Source organism: Malania oleifera, chromosome 1 (genome assembly GCF_029873635.1).
Source record: "Malania oleifera isolate guangnan ecotype guangnan chromosome 1, ASM2987363v1, whole genome shotgun sequence".
Taxonomy (NCBI): Eukaryota; Viridiplantae; Streptophyta; class Magnoliopsida; order Santalales; family Ximeniaceae; genus Malania; species Malania oleifera.
This window is the reverse complement of record NC_080417.1, coordinates 134352383-134362779: the sequence shown is the minus strand read 5'-3', so window position 1 is coordinate 134362779 and position 10397 is coordinate 134352383. Positions and strand designations below refer to the sequence as shown.

Sequence of the window (10397 nt, the reverse complement as noted above, 5' to 3'; positions counted from 1 at the left end):
ATATATAAGAGACTAGCATAACAAAATCGACTTTTGGAAAGTCAATTTTGATCTTTTTACGTATACCCACACACATGCATGCACGATGGAATTACTTTTTTTTAATACCAAACCAACTTACCAAAAGTCAGTTTGGACACTATTCATACCAAACCAACTTTCCAAAAATCGGTTTGGACACTATTTTCAAGAATTAATTTTTTAATACCAAACCAACTTTCCAAAAGTCAGTTTGGACACTATTCATGCCTGCGCAAATGCAGAAATTGATTTTTTAATACCAAACCGACTTTCCAAAAGTCGGTTTGCACACTATTCATGTACTTACACATGCAACTGTTAGGCGAGCCCCCCCTCCTCTCTCTCTCCTCCTCTCGACACCTATCCCTCACCTTTTTTTTTCTTTTTTTTTTTATTATGCTTCCCTTTTTTTTTATAAAAAAAAAAAAAAAATTCGGCCTAGCTCCACCTCTCTCCATGCCCCTCCCGCGCATGCATGTAGAAGTCCCCTCATAGCTTTATAATCACAAGACTCATCTTTAAAAAATAAATTATTAACAACTGGAACAAGGTAAGAAATATGAATGATAAGAAAAGAATGTTAAAGTTGAATATATAATCGATATACCAAATTGCTAAAATTACCAAAATAAAATAAAATTTACTTAACAAAAACTTGTTAATTTCAAATTTGTAATTAGTACATATCTTGTGACTATTACAAAAAATAAGTAAATTTGCATGCATCATTCTTATTTTAATCTTCCTCTCTCCCTATGCTTCACATAATATGTGCAGCCACTGCTACAAGTGTGATTTCTTTCGATCCAAATTAAAACACTGACGTGAACGCTGACGATTTTGCCCTCAGATTGCCCTCGACTTTTTACCTAAATAAACTATCCCAATCACTTAGGTCTTACTTAATATAATTTTATATTATATTTTCGTGAGTTTTTTAAAAAATAATATAAATTTATATTATATTTTATCTAAATTTGTGCTTGAATTCATATAAGGTTTTAAATTTATACTCTCAAATACAGAGTTACTGTTCAAGCAAATTGAAGTTGAAATCTTAACTTTAAATTTGTGTATTTTGAAATATAAACTTATATTAAGTAACATACCAATCTATACATATATAAGTTTAAGACTTCACATTTATTTTGCTAAAAAAAATTAAAATTAAATAGTGAGATTGATCACCAAACCGACTTTCCAAAAGTCAGTTTGGTCTTTTTTTTTTATTAAAAAAAAAAAATCGCCTCCCCTCCCTTCACGCATGCACGCAAGTCCCTCACCCCCTTGTGTGTGTGTGTGTGTGTGTGTTTTTTTTTTTTTTGTCTGACAATCAAAATTCCCTCCCGTCCCCTCAATCTTCCTTCCCCCAGCGCCCCCCCCCACCCAAAAAACCTCTCTCCTTGACGGCCTTTCCCCCACCCCTTTATTTTATTTTTTTAAAGCTAAAAGTTGCCGCTGGGGTTGGATTCAAAACGCAAACCGACTTTTGGAAAGTCGGTTGGGTATAATTTGGTAAATATTACATATTTTATCTATTTTTGTGTTTTTTATTATTTTTTGTTAATATTTCCGTAAAAAACTCAATTCTTGACTGTCAAAATAAAAAAAAGTTAAAAATTGAGAATCGACTTTCCAAAAGTCGATTTGGACTTTAAAATTTAAAAAAAAAAAAAAAAAAGTCAGCCGCAATTCTTGACTGCCAAAATAAAAATAAAATAAAAATTAAGAACCAACTTTTCAAAAGTCACCCCCAAAAACCAAATCCCAACCCCTCACCCAAAATCAAATAATAAAATATATATTATTTTTAATTTAAATAATAATAAAAAATATATTATTTTTCAAAATTTAAGATTTAAACAAAAATTTGTAAATAAAAAAAATATTTTTAAGTGTCATTTTATATAAAAAATATTTTCTACTTTTTATTTATTTTTCAAATGAATTAAAAAAAGTAAATTAATTTTTTAATTTCAAAATATGATATAAAAATGAATACAATAACAAAAAATTGAAATAATTTACTTTTAAGAATAATAAGACAAAAAGGACATCTTACTTCCTAATTACATAAAAAAAAATTATTTAAAAAAAACTAACTTCCAATTTTTTCCCAAAATAGAAAATTTGTCTCTAATTTTAATTAATCTTTCCTTTTCCCGCTATTCTACTTTTCTTTTGAATCAAATAGGACCAATGTACTACAATGAAATCTATCATCTCTTCTACCAGTACAGCCCAAAGGGAGTTGTGTGGGACAACATCGTTTGGGCTCACTCCATCTCCAAGGAGCTCATCAACTGGGTCGCCCTTGACCCGACCATTTACCCGTCCAAGCCCTTCGACATAAATGGGTGCTGGTCTGGATCTGCCACCATCCTCTCAGGCAACAAACCCGTCCCCCATGTTCTGCCCCTCCCTCCCTCCCTCTCCCCAAATCAAATCCCCCCCCCCCCCCCAGTTCTGCCCCTGCCTCCCCCCTTGAAAGTGAGAATCATAAATTTTTTTTAATTTTTATTTTAATATTTAAATAAAAAGTTATAAATAAAAAATATATTTTAACTGTCATTTAATACAAAAAATATTTTTTACATTTTATTTATTTTTCAAATGAATTAAAAAAAGTAAGTTAATTTTTTAATTTCAAAAAATTATATAAAAATGAATACAATAACTGAAATAATTTACTTTTGGGAATATTAAGACAAAAAATGACATTTTACTTCCTAATTACATAAAAAAATTATTTAATATATAATTAAGAATGGAAAAATTATTTAACATATTATTTTATGTATATTTTATATATGAAAATTTTAAAATTTAATATTTCTTACCTAACCGACTTGGATTAAAAAAAAAAAAAAACAAAACAAAAAACTTACACAAAAATTTAGGCACAAAAAACAATTAGAATGAAATAATGGAATGGAAGAAAAATATAATGAAATAAAAAAATTATAACACGTGCCTCACGTGTTCTCCCATCACTGATGTGTCCAACCCATGCTGCCCACGCACCGCAACTTGGTAAAAATTCGGGCATTTGCACATTCCAGTTTTGGAGTAGAGTGGAGTGGGTGCTTCGCCTTGACCCAATTCACAAAATCTCTGTTTTGGTACAAGTAAGTCATTTCCCGGTGCTTCCTTTGGCTGCCGACGACCATTCTCTAGTGCTTGTCTCAGCCGATCCAGCCCGTGGTTTGGTCACGGAACGCGCTCGTGTTCATGTTCAGGGTGGGAACTGCAAGGGGGTTGTCGTCGGGTTTGATCCATTCACGGAGATACGGATCAGATAGGTTAGCAGGTACAATGTAGTTCTGGATCTGCCTGTTCTAGGAGTCAAGTTTGGTGTAGAAGATGACGGGTTTGTTGCCCGGGAGGATGGTGGTAGATCCGGACCAGCACCCATTTATGTCGAAGGGCTTAGACGGGTAGATGGTCAGGTCAAAGGTGACCCAATTGATGAGGTCCTTGGAGATGAAGTGAACCCAAACGATGTTGCCCCACACAGCTCCCTTTGGGTTGTATTAGTAGAAGAGATGATAAATTCCATTGTAGTACATTGGTCCTATTTGGTTCGAAAGAAAAGTAGAATAGTGGGGAAAGGAAAGATTAATTAAAATTAGAGACAAATTTTCTATTTTGGGAAAAAAATGGAAGTTAGTTTTTTTAAATAAATTTTTTTTATGTAATTTGGAAGTAAGATGTCCTTTTTGTCTTATTATTCTTAAAAGTAAATTATTTCAATTTTTTTTGTTATTGTATTCATTTTTATATCATATTTTGAAATTAAAAAAATAATTTACTTTTTTTAATTCATTTGAAAAATATATAAAATATTTTTTATATTAAATGACACTTAAAAATATTTTTTTTATTTACAATTTTTTATTTAAATCTTAAAATTTGAAAAATAATATATATTTTTATTATTATTTAAATTAAAAATAATATATATTTTATTATTTGATTTTGGATGGGGGGTTGGAATTTGGTTTTTGGGAGATGACTTTTGAAAAGTCGGTTCTCAATTTTTCTTTTTTATTTTGGCAGTCAAGGATTGCGGCTGACTTTTTTTTTTTTTTTTTTTTAAATTTTAAAGTCCAAACCGCCTTTTGGAAGTCGGTTCTCAATTTTTAACTTTTTTTTTTTTTATTTTGGCAATCAAGAATTGCGGCTGACTTTTTTTTATTTTTAAAGCCCAAAGAAAGTCGGTTGGGTACATTTGTGTAAATTTTCTCAATCTCCTTCATATTTGTGTTTTTTGATTTTTTCTTTTAATATTTTGGTAAAAAACTCAATTGTGGCTGGCTTTTTTTTTTAAAGCCCAAACCGATTTTTGGAAAGTCGATTGGGTACATTTGTGTAATTTTTCCCAATTTCCTTCATATAAGTGTTTTTTGATTTTTTCTTTTAATATTTTAGTAAAAAACTCGGGCATAACTAAGGTTAGGGTCAAGCCTAAACTTTGTCTATTCATTTCTACTAATTTTTTAACTTATGCCTCTTATGGGATCTCATCAACTCTATCATATCTAAAGAGAGAATAATGATTTACATACCATAACCGATTTTCCCATATGGGCACTTCATATACACACACACACAGAGACATACGCAGCTAGGTAATTATGTAACATGGAAATTTGAGATCAATTACTAGGGATCCACCAACCATAGAACTACTAAATAGATAAGAAGCCAATAGATGTTGAGCTAGCACCCAATTTAGGGCATTACTTGATACCCGATGTGTGATCTACTTGAATAGAAGAAAACCTAGAATATGAGATGAAACTTCACTCAACTCTCCTCTATTTTGAGCTTAGACCTTTTTCATCAAATTTGGGAATTAAAGATTTTGGTCTTGAATTGTTTTAGATGTTTTGTATAATATTGTGAAGTATTATTCTTTGTCATGAAGGGTAACACTTCTTGGCTTAGATAATGTTGTTGTAGCTTTGGATGGTGGAGTATTTGCATGGGCTCCTTGTGCAATATAGATGCTAATGGTCATGTTCATGCTACTTGTCACCATGTGTTAGAGTTTGTATTGTTACTAGTTGAAATAATAGTCTTGTTATTTTCATGGTTTATCAAGAATCTTCTTTGAGGTCATTGAATGTTGGAGTTAAAATTTGGTGTTATTATAGGAAAAAGAAATGAGAGACAAAGATATTCTATGGACACACCTAGATTTTTATTTAGGACAAAAGACGTTCGCCTCCACTGAGGTTTGACAAAAAGATAGAGACTTCCCTTAAGGTTTCAAAAATTCCATTGACCTTCCTTGAGGTTTCAAAAATTTTAAGGACCTCTCCTGAGGTTTGCCAAAAAGACACAAGTCGTCCCTTGTATTTTTACAAAAAGACAAGTCTTTTAAAGGAAGGTTTGTGTCTTTTTGTCAAATCTCAGGGGAAGTATGTATCTTTTTGTCAAATCTTAAGGGAGGTCAACGTGTTTTGTCTTTTTATTCATTGAATATTAATAAAGCTACATAAAATTCATTGTGACTAATTTATCATAGATTGCAATAAAAGAAATATTTCAATCCTCAAAATAGATGTCATCCAAGAGGTATGAAAGTTTGATATTGAAATCTATTATATTCTTCAACAAAAAGGTTATGAAGATGAAGATTTCCAATCTAAGGAATAGTTGAGAGCTAGCTAGCCTAATATCAAAATTGTTGGAATCCTCTTTTGATTATAGAGGTGTGAGAATAATACTCCCCTTGAGATGCTAAAATTAAAGGAAATATTTTTTGAAAAGATAAATTAATTGATAGGGGGAGAACCAAGCAAAAAGCTTGGAACCTCCAAAGAAGGATACAAAAAAAAAAAGTGAATAGATCACCCTACCAGCTCGAGAAAAATACAATTAAACTCCTCCCATTCTAGATTAGATAAAAGGGAGTTATATCTAGACCAATGAAACTAATTAGCAAGACATCTTTCATACAAAACTTGGGTCGTGGTGTATTTTTCCCTAAAATTTTGTCATTATGTTCCTTCCATATTGCTCAATAGATAGCTACCACTTTAATCTTCTAAGGAAACCCTTCAGATTTGTGAAACTCGATAAAGAGAACAAGGAGAGGAGATTTTGTGGCATAAGCAAATAATTCAGCAGGTTTTTGCAAGCCAAATTCCATATCTTCCTACAGTAATGGCAATGGAGAAAAATATGATCTACCCCTTCAATTTTATCCTTACAAAGAATGCACATTGAGGCCATCTTCCATCCCTTTTTTTGTAAATTGTCAGCTATTAGAATTATATTGTTAATACCCAACTAGCAAAAAATACTAACGTTTAAGGGAATGAAAGAGTTCCAAATTTGATTGGAGAGCAATCAAAGGTTGTAATGGATTTTTTTTTTTTTTAAATGAGTTTGTAACAACTGGCCACTGAGAAAGCTTGGGAACTTGAGGGTTCCCAAGAGCATGAATCGAAATCCCCCCTGTTGAATGTTGCTTCGCAGACCAATTTGAGCAACTCAATGACTTGGTCACCCTCCTTGCCTCTAACCTGCCTGTTGAAAGAAATATACTAGAGAGGTCTATTGTTAGGAAAACTAAGAGCATTTGCCACTCTAACATTTTTCTGACCAACCAAAGTGAACAAGTTTAGGTAGAGATCCTGGAAGGTTGTATTAGCAGCCCATTTGTCCAACCAAAACTTTGTTATGTTTCCATCTCCCACTTTGATTTTCATGTGTTCCCAGATAGTTAGCTTGAGTTTTGTGAAATTTTTCCATAAGCTCCAACCGATGCATTCGAGGTGCTTTGACGGGAACCAATCAGAGGACCTATACTTATATTTGATACATATCACCAATTTCTAGAGGCTCTTCTCCTCCCTGTAAAAGTGCCAAATTCATTTCCCCAAATTGTTCATAGTATCAAGGCGTTTGATTCCCACCTACTATTGCATTTGGGTTAAGACACTTAACTCCACTTCGCAAGAGGGGATTTGAATTTCTCTTATGTTCCTTTCCAGAAAAAAAAAATCCTTTGCAACCTCTTAAGAACCCGAATCACCTTCTTTTGCATGGGGAACATAGACATATAGTAAATGGGTTGATAGGAAATAACAGAGTTAATCAATGTCAGTCTACCTCCCATTGAAAGAAACTTTGATTTCCATGTTGCCAGCTTCCATTCCATTTTTTCTACCATTGGGTCCCAAATAAACCTAGCATTCGACTTGACTCCCATGAGAAGTCCCAAGTATGATGTAGGAAAGCTTCCAGATTGCAACTGAGGATTTCGACCTTCTTCTTTACGCCTTCAAGGGCTCCAATCGAGAAGATGTGACTTTTTGATAAGTTAACTTTTAATCCCGCGGCTACCTCAAACAAAGCAAGATTGCTCTCAAATTCCTAAGGTCTGAAGAGGAGTTACTACAGAAGATCAAAGTATCGTCCACAAATAAAAGATGGGATAAAGTGATGGAGTGAGACGGGTTGTGGATATTGATTTCCCCCAACAAATTTTTAGTAACGATTTTTGTAATGACTCCAAAAATTATATGCATGGAAGTGTTAAAAAAATTAAATTAAATAATTAATTATTATTATTAAATAAATAATATAATATAATATAATTATATTTATATTATATCATATAATATAATTATATAAGAATTTAATATTATATTATATATATATATATATACTAATGGAACCTTGATGCTTCTATAAGTATCCAGGTTCAATTGAAAATTAGATTTCAAGCCAACCCCCCCCCCTCACGGATTTCTCTCCGCTCTCTCTCCATTTTCTCTCTCATCATGCTCTCTCTCTCTCTCTCTCTCTCTCTCTTTTCTCTCTTTTTAACATCTCGGCTGTTTCCCGACCAAATCGAAAAACGAACTTCATATTTGGGTCTTAGCTCTGCTCTTGAACATTTTAACTAGAGTGAGTTCGTTGTTTGGATGTTGTAGGCACCACTCCAGGGTTAAGGTAATGGGAATAGATTATGTCAAGTTTTATATTAAAAAAAATATTCACGGTTAAATTTGAGTACGCGAATTTAATTAGATTTGAGTTATTTAAAATATGCCCAGTTTAAAATGAGTGTGAAATTAATTATATCTATGTTCAGATTTTATTTTAAAAATATGCTTGAGTTAAATTAAACTGCAGGAATTTGGTTATATCATATTTTAGGTAATATTTTGGAATTAAATTAAAGTGTAGTGATTTGGTTATATTAGATTTCTAGGAATATTTTGGAATTAAGTTAAATTGCGGGGATTTTATTATATCAGATTTTTGGGAATAATTTGGAATTAAATTAAATAGGTGAAATTAATCATACCCTTGTTTTCAGAAAAATATATATTTTCCCGGACAGTCATTATATTATGATTTATCAGTCAAATCAAGTGGCATGAGAAAAATTATTATTGTATGATTAAACATGATGGTTTTTTATATAGTCATGAAATGACAGTTCATATGGCTTTATGCTGAGTTCAGACGTCTTATGCCAAGTTATGAAATGACAGTTTTATACAGAGATATGATATGACAAATTTTATGTAGAATTGTGAAGATGTCAGATTTTGTACAGACTTATAAAAATGAGATCATGTTATAGTTTTATTATATGAATTGTATTATATAGTAGCAGAATCCTGATGGACTAGTTATGATTCAAAGCACGGTACTGTAACTAGTATTACATGTAGTGCAGCTACACTATTAGGAAAGTGTTGGCGGATGGCAGTCGATTGGCCCTTGAAGTGATGTATTGTAGGAGCAGGTTACCCACTGGGTCTGGACCAAGTTAGGTGGGCAATTGTACTACAGACATAACAGTTTCGTCTTAGCCTGGTAGGCCAGCCATGGTTAAGTCTAACCTTCGGGCCGCACAACCCAATCATAGGGGATTATACATGATGTTATATGATAGTTCCATCAGGGAAATTCTTTTATGTATATATATGTATATTTATGAAACCATGATTATCTATTAAGTTAAAGTATGTTTGAGTAGAAAATATGTATTTAAAATTGTATAGGTGTGAGTTATGGTATATAAATGCCTTTTTTAGTTAAAGTTCAGTAAATGATAATATTTTGCTTACATAAAAACTCATTTGCCACACATTGATAATAATCTATTCTGTTTTACTGAGAAGTGTCTCACCCCAATAATTTCAACATTTTAGGAAGTACCAAGAACCAAGCCCAAAGAGCTTAAGGGCGGGATTAGTTAGTGTTGTGTAGGTAAGTTTTGGTGAGACACTGATATGTGTATGTAAATATGATTTTAACTGTTTGGGATATAAATAATCAGGATTTTGGAGGTATATGCATAACGATGGTGGCATTAGAACTTTGGTATAGTTATTGTGGTATTTATGTTTTCTACTGCATGTTTGATAAGGAGTTATGGACAGGTATACCTGATACCCCACTTCAGGTTCAGGTCGTTATAAATATGGTATCAGAGACATATGTTATGAGGAATAGCACTTTAGTTCGGGGCATTATAGTTGTGTTATCAGAGTAGTAGAATTTTCGAGTCTTTATAGTTGTGGTATTAGAGCCTAGGTTGCTAGGCTCTACAAACTTTAGCGGATAACAATACCAGAGTATAGGAATAAATTTTGATGAGGGTAGGAAATGGGTAGATTATGAATATAGTAAGTCATAATTGGAGGTTAAAGTGGAATTTTGGGTTTGTCTCGCAGCCTGGAGGCAGAAATTTCGTGATGGTCTTTTGTGATTTTCCTAAGACAACAGTTTCAAGAAAGTCATGGAAAACTATCAACGGTTTTTGTTTCTGAGCAGTGAGATTGGGACTTGAAATGGGAAATTTGAACGCTAAGTTGATTTGTTTGTATAAGGGAAGTTCTTAGGATAGCTCGAGAATTTTAATATGAGGATAGAGTGTATTTTATAGTATCTTAGTTAAACTATTGTACCAGTCGTGTTATAATATAAGATTCTAAGATTGTTTTCTATCCCATTTTCAGGATGGACCTTGGGAATAACACCGCAAATGTTGGAAGTAGTGGCAACGTGGAGGCTTTTAGCATGGGTAGCAGTGATTTTGATCAAGTACTGCGTAGTGTAGTTTAGCAGGTCATGGCGGAGATGAAACTCTAGGGATCAGGATTGCCCACTAGCTAATCAAGGCTGCACCATAGAGTAGTTTACCCAAATGAATCCCCCAATTTTCTTAAGAGGAGCCAACCCAACTATTGTACAGAATTGGGTATAGGAGGTTGAGAAGATATTGGCAGTGTTGCGCTGCACTGATGAGCAAAAAGTCCTTTATGCCACATTTAAGATGACGGGAGAGGTCGAGCGGTGGTAGTTAGCTGTGAAGCTACTTAAGGAGTAGAGGCCAGTAA

General features: G+C 32.8%; 1 pseudogene; it reads right to left on the bottom strand.

The window, feature by feature from the left end:
* Positions 1 to 3011: 3011 nt before the first annotated feature.
* On the bottom strand, positions 3012 to 3590 carry LOC131149083 (beta-fructofuranosidase, insoluble isoenzyme 1-like; annotated as a pseudogene).
* Positions 3591 to 10397: the final 6807 nt, after the last annotated feature.